Source organism: Lissotriton vulgaris, chromosome 11 (genome assembly GCF_964263255.1).
Source record: "Lissotriton vulgaris chromosome 11, aLisVul1.2, whole genome shotgun sequence".
NCBI classification, from domain to species: Eukaryota; Metazoa; Chordata; class Amphibia; order Caudata; family Salamandridae; genus Lissotriton; species Lissotriton vulgaris.
In genome coordinates, this window is record NC_141699.1 from 546,470,839 (window position 1) to 546,482,845 (window position 12,007).

Genomic DNA, 12,007 nt, shown 5'->3' on the forward strand with positions numbered 1-12,007 from the left:
TGATCACGGCAAAGGCTGACCACAAACAAATAACAAGGAACATATCGTACTTCAAGAGATGTAATCCCCGCAACCACCATGGAGCCTCCTCGAGTCAAACTTCAAGTGACTCAGCAAGCCAAAGCGACAACAACGAACAAAATCATCACAGCCCTCTAAGAATTATCAGTGACGCAAATCATCACAGCCAAACACCTGAACGAGAGAGCCGTCCGAGGCGCCAGATAAGAAAGCTCAGACGACTTGTTGAAGAAATGTGAGGTACGGTGAGACTTTGTACAAAAGGGTGAGATGTCATGTCGCTACGCCTGACCTCTGTCTCGAGACAGTGCAGGCGACCAGGAAGGGGCGGGACAGGAAACTGGAACCGGAACGAGAACAATATGTAGTCTGTAAGCCAGTTAAAGTCTGGCAGGGAACAAAGAAAGAAGTGTACTCAGAAGCTCTGACTCCAGTGTCTAATTGCTAGGGGTAAATGTGACCCCCACCCCTGCTCCGGGGCATTAGTTGTTTCTGAGGGCAGGGCTTTAAGTGGGCCGGGTCTAAAGGGGTCTGAGCACCGGCAGTTTTTTTTAAGGGGCCTCGAAACGGCTCTCTATCGGGCTCTGTTTTGAGCCCTGGCACAGGCGGTCCTTTTTTTCCGGACTGCAGTGACAGCAGTTTGCTGTCACTGCAGTTCGCTGTCACTGCAGTTCGAAAAAAAGTGCCATGGCGCATAACAGCTCGATTGAGACCCGTTTCGAGACAGCAGGCACATCAATGTGCGCTGCCCACACTACTCACTTCTCACTAGTGGACGTCATGCCAGGTGAGCATTGTGTGGGAAGGGAAATCCTTTAAAGAGAGTCATTTTCTCTCTGGATTTACCTTCCCTTCCCGAAACGCAAGAGCAGCAACATTGTGGTAGGGTTATCAGGGCTTTAATTGGAAGCTTTTTCAATATTATATGCAACAAGCCATAGCTGCAGCTTATTTATCTTATGCAACTAATAACCATTGACAAAGCCAATAGTCCTGACTTGTTGTAGGTATGATGTTACTTGTTGTATCACTTATCTGGAATGGATGTAATGACAGAAACAGCAAAATACAAGTGGGGCTGCACACTATGCTAAACACAGATTTTTAGCATAAGTGATTTAAAGCCACGCCCCAAATTACACTGGCCACGCCCCTTTGAGAGACCCCACAGTTTTTTCATCCCACTTAAAGCCCTGTCTGAGGGGGTATATGCCTCACGCCTCTACCCTTGGGCATCAGGGGGTGGCAGTGGGGTCTCGCCCTCGCCCCCACTGAGCTGCCCCGATTACACCTGCTGCCGGAGAGCAGCTGCGGATTACATCAGGCCGGCACTTCCCTTCAGCAGCGGCCACGGAGCCTCCACGCTCCACGGATAATGTTAAAAAACACTCTCCAGTAAAAGCAACACATTGGTCTGGAGCTCATGGTGACCTAGTTCTAGGACACCCCCGCGCCGCACGGCCACCAGCTGCTGCGTGTGCCCCCTTCTGCCGACTGCCTCGCTGCCGCCGCGTGACCACGCCCCCTGCCATCCAGCGGCGTGGTCCGCGATCGCTTGTCCTGCCCCTGTTGCTTTGCTGTATTGACTGTTGTTTTTGTGTAACTTTTGTCTTCTGTACTGCCTGTTGTTAGTTAGCCCATTTCCTTCCTGTTTAGCCATTTTGCGCCGACCTTCGCACTACCTCCCCGCTTCCCGCCACCGCCGCTAAACCCCACCCCTTTTGCCTTCTGTACCCTCCCCGCTCCCGCCTCCCAGCTGCTCCGCCCCCCGCGCACTTTGCCATATATGGCGACCGTGCGAACGCGCAGCGGGCGCGCCGATTGTGCGCCGAAGGCGCGCCAAAGGTAAGCCCGTCTACGCCCGTCCGTGCCTGGACCGCGCCCAGTGCCAGGACCCCTGGCCCACGAGGACCCCGGCCGACCCGCCTGACGTACACCGCCGCCAACCTCAGCGCACTCAACGCCGGTCGACCCCCAGGATGCTACCAAGCCACACCACGACGTACCCACGGACCCTTCAGCTGCCACGCCTGCAAGTTCACCTGCATCCGGACCTGCCTCGCACCAGCACCCGTTAAGTCGAACACCAGCAGCACCCACCTCAAGTGCATCCTGCTCAACACCCGCTCCGTCCACAGACACGCCATCCAACTCTGGAACCTCCTCGACACCACAGCCCCTGATGTTGCCTTCCTCACGGAGACCTGGATGAACGCCTCTTCAGCGCCCGACATCGCCATCGCCATCCCAGAGGGCTACAAGATCACCCGGAGGGATCGCACCGCCAACCAGATGGGAGGAGGCATCGCCATCATCCACAGGAACACCATCCGTATCACGACCAGCACCGACAACACCCTTACCACCGCCGAACACTTGCATTTCCAGATCCACACCGACCCGAAGACCACCCTCAGAGGCACCCTGATCTACCGACCTCCGGGACCACGCACCCAATTCAGCGAGGACATCGCCGACTTCGTCAGCCCGCATGCCCTCACCTCCGCTGACTACATCCTCCTGGGGGACCTCAACTACCACCTGGAGAACAACAACGACAGCAACACCAGCACCCTGCTCGACAACCTCGCCAATCTTGGACTCAAGCAGCTGGTGTCCACCCCCACCCACCTCGGCGGACACACACTCGACGCAGTCTTCTCATCCAGCACAGACATCGCCTTCAGCCACGCCACAGAACTTCAATGGACGGACCACAGCTGTGTCCACTTCACCTTCAAAAGAACGACGACTCACCACCACCAGCAACAGGTTGCCCGCAGAAGCTGGAACAAGATCACAACCGACCAGCTCGCCACCTCCTTGAGCCAGCACCCTCCCGCCAGCTCAGCGAACCCCAGCCATGCCGCCGACAACCTCACGAAGTGGATCAGCAACTGCGCGGACGAGCTCGCCCCGCTGAGAACTCCGCCCAGCAGACCCGGCAGCAAGAAAGCCCCATGGTTCACCGACGAACTCAAGAGCTCCAAGAAGAACTGCTGAGCCCTCGAGAAAGTCTGGAGAAGGGAACCAACACCGGACAACATAACCACCTTCAAGCTCGCCACCCGGAAGCACCACCAGCTGATCTGCGCCGCCAAGAAAACTGCTTTCAAGGAATGGCTGGACAACAACGCTCGCAACTGCAAGGAACTCTTCAACATTGTGAAAGAGCTATCCAACCCCAGCGCAGGAAACAACGACATCACCCCATCGCAAGACCTCTGCAACTCCCTCGCCTCATACTTCCACAACAAGATCGCGGACATACACAACAGCTTCAACAACCAACCAACGCACACCACGACCGAAACACCACCCCCCACCACCACCCTCCGCGCCTGGACTCCGATCAGCACCGAAGACACCGTCCGCACGATGAACTCCGTCCACTCCGGATCTCCGACCGACCCCTGCCCCCACCACGTCTTCAACAAGGCCGACGCTGTCATCGCACCCCACCTACGAGACATCATCAACACATCCTTCGACACCGCCACCTTCCCTGAGAGCTGGAAGCACGCCAAATTCAGCGCTCTACTCAAGAAACCGACAGCGGACCCCACCGAACTCAAGAATTACCGCCCCATCTCGCTCCTCCCGTTCCCAGCCAAAGTCATCGAGAAGACCGTCAACAAGCAGCTAGCCGCCTTCCTTGAGACGAATGGATCCCTCGACCCCTCACAGTCTGGCTTCCGAGCCAACCACAGCACCGAGACCGCCCTCATCGCTGCCACCGATGACATCCGAGCCCTGATGGACAACGGAGAAACAGTGGCCCTCATCCTCCTAGACCTCTCCGCGGCATTCGACACTGTCTGCCACTGCACCCTAGTGCAGCGCCTCAGCAACGTCGGAATCCAGGAGAAGGCTCTGGAATGGATCATCTCCTTCCTCGACGGAAGAACACAGAGAGTCCGCCTACCACCGTACAAGTCAGAGGCCACCGAAGTCATCTGCGGCGTCCCTCAAGGATCCTCGCTGAGCCCCACCCTCTTCAACGTCTACATGAGCCCCCTCGCGGCCATCGCACGCCAACACAACCTCAACATAATCTCCTACGCCGACGACACCCAGCTGATCCTCTCCCTGACCAACGACCCCGCCGCCGCCAGAGCCAATCTGCACGAAGGGATGAAAGAGGTAGCCGAGTGGATTACGACCAGCCGCCTGAAACTGAACTCAGACAAGACGGAGGTCCTCATCCTGGGCTCCTCGCACTCCGCCTGGGACGACTCCTGGTGGCCTCCCGCCCTGGGCACCGCACCCAAACCGACAGACCACGCACGCAACCTGGGCTTCATCCTGGACTCCTCCCTCTCCATGACCAGGCAAGTCAACACTGTCTCCTCGGCATGCTTCAACATCCTACGCATGCTACGGAAGATCTTCTGGTGGATCCCCGTCGAGACCAGGAAGACCGTCACCCAGGCCCTCGTCACCAGTCGACTGGACTACGGCAACGCCCTCTACGCCGGTAGAACCGTCAAGCTCCAGAAGAGACTCCAGCGGATCCAGAACGCCTCAGCCAGACTCATCCTCGACATCCCACGAACCAGCCATATCTCCGGACATCTGAGAGACCTGCATTGGCTCCCCGTCAACAAAAGAATCACCTTCCGCCTCCTCACCCACGCACACAAAGCCCTACACGACCAAGGCCCGAGCTACCTCAACAACCGAATCAACTTCTACGCTCCCAAACGCCACCTCCGATCAGCCAACCACGCCCTCGCCGCCGTCCCCCGCATCCGAAGAGCGACAACAGGAGGAAGGTCCTTCTCCTACCTGGCCGCCAAGACCTGGAACTCCCTTCCGACCGACCTGCGCCTGACCCAAGACCACCTCTCCTTCAGGAAGAAGTTGAAGACCTGGCTGTTCGAGCAGTAACGGCACCCCCTCCCCCCAGCGCCTTGAGACCCTACGGGTAAGTAGTGCGCTCTATAAATGTCTTTGATTGATTGATTGATTGATGAGAAGGCTGTGTAGAACAGCAAAAATACAGCAATAATGTCTACCGTTCAGAAATACAAGTCACACTGAGAAAACGTGATTGTGAAAGTTACAGCCTCTTCCGTTTCTGCAAACCCTCACATCTAAGTTCCGCGCACTGGTGGCGGAGGAGGGAGCGTCGAGGCTCCGTAAACGGTGCGGCTGAACGGTCGCTGTGGTGAGAGGGCACCGCGGTGCCCGCGTGAAGGCTAAGCATGGGCGAATTTTGCGGATCTCGCGTTCGCGAATTTGCGGATTTGCGAACTCGCAATCCGCAAAATCCGCGAATTCTTGCGAATTTGCAGATTTTTTTTTTTTTTGTGTTCGCAAGGATTTCTGCCAGTTCGCGAGGGTTTCGTACCAGTTCGCAATTGCGAACTTACATTTCGTCGCGCAACGGTCGCGAATTATGTTGTTTCTACGTCTGGTTCATCATCACAGGTTCCCAGCACCCTCTGTTTCACCACTGCAACCCTCTGTTACATCAATGCCACCCTCTGGTTCATCATTACTGTAGATTATGGGGGGGAAAAGCAAGCACACCATCCCTGCTTCAACTCAGATGAATTAATTTGGGGTTAGTTTATTAATGTGTCACTGTTTTAAAATTCCAGTCTGGCACCTGCTTCCTTATCTGTAATTTTGCTTTCTGTTGCAGTGCATTTTTTTTCCCCAGGACCTTCTTTGTGGCCTACTTGTAGCTATTGTATGAGCCTGCTGTGAGGGTCAGAGCAGGGTCATACAATTGTTGCAACTAGCAACTGAATTCTGGAGGGGCCCCAGTCAGGAAGCACTACCGGGAATTGTTACTAATGATGAGTTTGAACTCTTGCCCCTGCCGAGTGCTTTCACTTTTGAAAAACTCGTTTTTCTGCAATTTCGCGGGGTTCGCGGGGTGCGAACACGCGCAAGATCGGATTCGGAAGCCGCAAATTCGTGCGAATATGCAATTTGTTTTTTTTGCGGCGTGTTAGTTGGCAAGGTTTTGTGCGTTTTTGCGAGCCGCTCGTAGCGCAAGACGCGAAGTTACCCTCGCGGTCGTTCAAGGGCGCAGCCATCTTGTTTGCCTGACGTATTTCCGTTTCCGGGCGCGAAGTGTAATCTCGCAAAGTCCGCGGTTTGCCAGTACAGTCTCGCGCGTGTTCGCAAGGAAAATCTCGCGCGAACTTACCCGCGCGGTCGTGAACGGGCGCGGCCATCTTGTTTCTCATTCATTGCTATGGTTCTGGGCATGGTCTTTGTATCCTCTGTCAATCTCTGCCATCCTTTGCTTGTTTGAAGTTTTTTTTTATCTATTTTACTTATTATCTATCCCTCTATTTTTCTAGCCCTATATTTTTGTGTTTACTGCTACTTTTGGTTAATTTTAAACTACTTTTGTAAACTCTTTTCTTTTCTTCTCTTCCCTATTCTATTTTCTTTATTCCTTTCCGCCCAGACCATGGTGAAGGGAGCCGGGAAGCATCCCGAGAAGGGGAAGGGTCCCGCACCCCGTGTCCGGCTCCCGTGCGGGCGTTTGAGGGGGGAGCTAGTGATGCCACGGGAGATCTTTACCCCGGAGGAGGTGGCCCAACTCATTTTTTATGTTCAGCGCCGCCTCCCCAGGACCATCATGGGAGGCGGCAAGATCAGTGCCGGGTACGGGGCCCGGGAGCGCCGGAAGCGGTGGGAGAAGGTGTGCCAGGCCATTTACCACCACTCTCGGGTCTGGCGCACCTACAACCAGGCCACCCACCGCTGGACGGATGTCCTGACCCGTGAGCGAGATCTGCTCGACCTCCTTGGCCTTGAGATCCCCGGGCTTGGTGAGTAGTAGTAGCTATGTCTTTACTACTATGTTTTCTCCTGCTGTGTTATTATATTGCAAATTTTTGTTTTTTACCAAGAGCAATAATGCTGCTCATTACATTGTAGGTACATTTTATTTCAAAATCTTCTGTGCATTTCAGGTACACTGCTCTCCTTCTCAGTAGTGTTGCTACTATGCTTATTTGTTTTAGATTTTGTGTTCATTTCATTGGCCTGTGAAATTATGTATGAGTGTAGTTGAAAGAACTGCGCAATGCTACACACTAAGGTTCAGATTTTTAATTACCGGCGCATCCCTGCAAAGTTGCAGGGATGCGCCAGTAATTGTGCGTCACGCCACCATCACCCATGGTGCGCCGTATTACAATGCGGCGCGCCATGGGCCCAAAACTTCACCAAAGCGTTACGCATCTGTGCCGTAAAGGTGGCGCATTGCTGGAGTAGCGTCGCAACGATGGTGCAGCTCCATCAATTCTCTGGGGTGCCCTATCTCCCCAATGCTGCGTCAAGCCGTACGTCTGCTTCAAGCAGGCGCAGGGTTTGAGTCACGCATCATTGTCCTCAAAGTGACTGATTGAAATCTTGTAGATTTCCCTCAGCCACTTTTAGGATGCGTTCCTGCGCAGGAACGCCCTCCCTTGCGCCGGAACACCCCTATTGGCGCAGGGCTTTACAACGTGATGCATCTCCCAGATGCGTCACGTTGTTAATATACGCCGCACCATTGCGCCTCTTTTGTGCTGTCGCTGCGTCACAAAAGTCACGCAACAATGGAGCAAAAGAGCCGCAAGGGCCTTATAAATCAGCCCCTACAGACTCAAGTCCAGTCCTTCCTTTGTACACATGGCGATAAGAAGAAATAGTGGTGGTGGATTAATAGTTTGAGTATTTTAATGACTGGTGAATGTAGTAGGAAACTTTAGTGTTGTCGCTGATCTTCAATCACGATGGACTTTGGCTGTCACTTTGCGTGCTGCGGACTGCTGCCTGCCAATCCTAGGCAAACCTTTTTAGTACTTTGTTTAGTGAGTTACATAGGGTAGTTTCCAATTCGACGGTCCGCAAATCAAGCAATACTAAAGTAATGACGTAGTCGACCACATGAGATTGGTCAATAATATATCCCGTGGAGTCGTTCCCTATTTGCTATTTCGCAAAAATATTTTGTTACTTTGTTAGTTCTTTTTTAAATGTTTGATTTGGTTGAGAAATAAATATCATCCATGTTTTCTGTTTTTCTTTCTTTCATGTTGTACATCAGCTTCCCCCAGGGGCAAGAGGAGGACACAGGAGGAGGAGGAGGGTGCTGTTGTCGATGCAGGCCAGGACCGGGCAGTCGAGGGCTCCTTTGCTGGCCCCAGTAAGTTTTAATTTTAATATAGAGTACTTATTTTTTCCTAGCGTTCCTCATTCGATTTTTTCTAAATCGTCTTTGATCTTCTTGTAGACAGGATCTAAATTCTTATCCCTATGACTCCGTGTGGTATTACTAGATTATTCTTATTAGTCTGTCTGTGTAGCTAACTAAGATTGCACATTTGGCATTTCCATTGGACTCCCATTCTAGTCAGCAATAGCTCTATGCACTGAGTGTAGTCCTCTGGGATTGTCCATAATGTCTTTTCAAGTATTCTAAATGTTTATGCTTTGACCATTGCCAACAATAAAAAGGTGAATGACCACCACCAAGAAATAATAAGATACTACTTTACTTTTGGTTTGGATAGGACAATCCATTCTACTACTGTTGCAGGGACAAATCTGCACAAACAGAACTATGGACACTAAATAATGCATCGCTTAGCTTATCAATTATAATAGGTGCTGTAACTGTTAGACTTTCCACATACCTCAGTGATAACAGACTTTGTAGTTGAACCCCCAATCTCCTTACTGACTAGATAGTGTGGCAGAGTCATTTAGCTCCCAAAGTCACCGATGGCAGAGGCACGGACTCATGCTTGCAAAAATTCGAAAACCTTTAGCTCATCCACTCTAGTCTGGAGGACCAAAAACCACAGAGTCTATTTAAGTTTAAAAGCTTTATTAAAAGTAAACACATTTATTAAATTCAAGTTTGTCATAAAAGTGAACGTGTAACTGAAAATGGAAAAGTGCTTAGTGCTGACGATTAATTGGACACATTTCTTGTGGTCGAGCCGAGCTCTCACCTGGTTTGAACTTGATCCTGCTCGTGTTCTTAGAAGTCAAGGTTCTGTCTGTTAGGAGAAAAAGTGGTGCGTGTTAAAAAGTAAAAAGCAAACATTCATCAGTTGTGCCAAAAAGTGCAGCAAGACAACAGCCTTCCCTGGAAAAAGGGACATTTTTACTCTAGAGTACACAGTCAAAAATTATTAAATTGTACACTTTTTTTCACATTTCTTTCTTCCTCCTAGACCAAATATTATATAGTAGTGAGTGGTGTATTCTAACATTATTAAATGTACTTTGTAGGTGGAACATCTGGAGACGGGGCCAGCGCGGAGGTGGTGGCATTGGACGAGGAGGACAACTCTGGGGAGGAGGCGGTGCAAGTGCCGGAAAAGGACATGCCTGTGAGGGTTCACACGGTGGTGGCGGGCAGAGGTAAGCTATACATTCCTTAGTCATTGAGATTGAAGACTGCAGAGTGTGCTTTCTGCACGGGTGTATTATAAAAAAAGCAGGTAGTAGCCTCCTCTAAATGTACTTCGACTTAGCTGTGAAGTTTTTGGCGAGAAGAATCCCAATCAGATCTGAGGTGAACTTGATGGATGGGATGAACGAAAAGCGAAAGAAGGGTGTAAGTAAGTGTGGAAGCACGAGAAATGTAATGATGACTGGCAAAGAAGAATGATATGTGTTTGCTTGGTCCCCGAGGTGGCTGGGAAGGTAAGAAAATGGTATGGTGCATGGCTGGGTGAATGATGAAGCAAGGATGGGTGGAAGGAGAACAGCCTGGGTGGGTGAGACAGAAACTGTATGTGTGCAATATACTTTGAATGGATGGATGCCTGGATCATTCATGGTACTATCTGACTCTTAGATAGCATATGTGAATCTAGAGAGAGTAGACGGTCACTGGATGAACTAAGTGTTACTTTGAAGAGCATGTAACACCGCACCCGCATGTCCGTTCCAGTGTAGGAAAGGCAAGGAAAAGAAGTTGTAACGTTGTCCAAAGACTACCATGAATAGTAGCAGTAGTTTGTATTGCAACTGCAAGCACAGCATATATCCAGTTATTACGGTGGGCACTCCCTACCTCCCTTAATAACTTTAGTTTAGTAGTAGTACGTCATTCATGTGTGGGGGTATCACTGTTCACTCAATAATAAGCAAAGCACCTAAAGTCATCCCATATGTCATCAAATACATCCCATGTGAAGTGATAGATAATCAGATAATTTAGCTTCTTCATTTTCCTTTTCTAATACTCATTTGCACTGTAGGGTGAAAGCTAAATTAATTAAGCAGTAGCCCTTTTAACAGAGTATTCTCAGTGCCACCCGTAATAGAAAAGTAAGAGCTTCACCACCTGCATGTACTGGACCGGTACAGTAACGCAAGTCTGTCTCACTCACCATGGTGTGCGTCTGTTTTTCTCGGGTGCAAGTTCACTGCGCTGGCATTATGCCGGCTTGCATAAGATAACGTACCAATTTTCCTAAACAAGAGAGAAGAAGAAGAATAAGAGTGGTGTACTGTCATAGTCGACTGTAATAGAAGTCCATAGTGCTCGTAGAATTTGTTCCTTAAACTCCCACTAATGTTAGAGCAAGGATAAAGAAGTCGGAGGTTACATAGATACTGTCCTCAATAGTTATGCACTGTGCTTTCAATTTGCTACTTGTACTGTGACAACTTTCTGCTCAATCATTTTGTGTTAATCTTAAGGAGCATTGGTTACAGACTATGTCTTTCTTTTTTCATGTAGTTGCTCCTTCCAAATCCAAGACACCATCAAGGAGGAAGGAGCTGGCTCGAATGGCCCGGCAACGGAGGCTGGATGCCACTGTTGCTGAATATCGGCGGCTGGTGGCCCTGGAGGAGGAGGAGACGCAGTCTGGAACAACAACAACGTCCACTGGGACAGCTGCCTCCTCCTCCGTGCGGGCTGCCAGCCAGCGCAGTGCTCCAGCGGTACGGAGCCGGGCTACCAAAGCCAAACGCCACCGCCCAGCAGCAAAGAAAGCAGCTGCCCCTCACAGGATTTGCAAGGCACACCGGCGCCGCTTATCCCTCAGACTGTCCTACCTGGAGCAGGAGGTCCATAATTATAAGAACGTGGTGGAGGGCCTCCGCTTCGAACTTGCCACCCTCCGCAAGGAGCATGATGCCCTGGCTGCTAATTCCAACAGCACCCTGCCATAGTGTCCCTTGCCCCTTTTTTAGAGACTTTTGGGGGGTGGGAATTGGGAGTTGTGATTTTTGGGGACTTTTGAAGGACAATCGTTGGGGTTAGGGAGGGTCTTGCGGGAGATTCTTTTGTTAGGGCTATAAAAATATACTTTTTGAAACTTTATCTGACCATACCTGTTTTTTACTGCTTTTGAGTCTGGTGGGTGGGGGTTTAACATAACAGTAAGTTTGTTTTCCTGAATAGTCCTAGGACTTTAGTAGTACTACCGTCAATCAAATCTCTCGTCTCTCCTAATACTCCATTATACTACCTCCAACCAAACGCCTATCTTACCTGTAATTTCTGTTTGCAAGTAGGGCTAGGCCCAGGGCTGGCTCCACGGGAAACAGCAAATAAGGTTGGCAATCCTGGGCGGATAAAATTTCCTCATAGCGGTGGTACTAGTGGTGTGACACAGTGGCAGTTGCTTGCCTATGAAAAAAAGAAAATGAAATCTGGTTTGTCCTCCTGAGCAATACAAAGGTACAATACAGAATATAGCAGGTGACAGAAGTACACTAGAACAGTGCCACGTTGTAGCCTAACAAATGTTAAAGTATAACTAATTCGGTTGAAGTTCTTTGACATTAGCCATGGGTCTTTGTCAAGCAGAGTAAGAATATATCCTCGGATTTCTTCACCAGCCTGTTGCTATCACCTTATCCTCCCCAGCAAGTGTGTGGATTTATTGCTGTAATTTAGTCACACATCAATCAAAACCACACAGCCCGGGGGAAGAGGGTTAGGGTTTGAAAAATGGATGGGTACGGGGGTTTTTGGGAAAGTTTTTGGGAGACAAGAAAA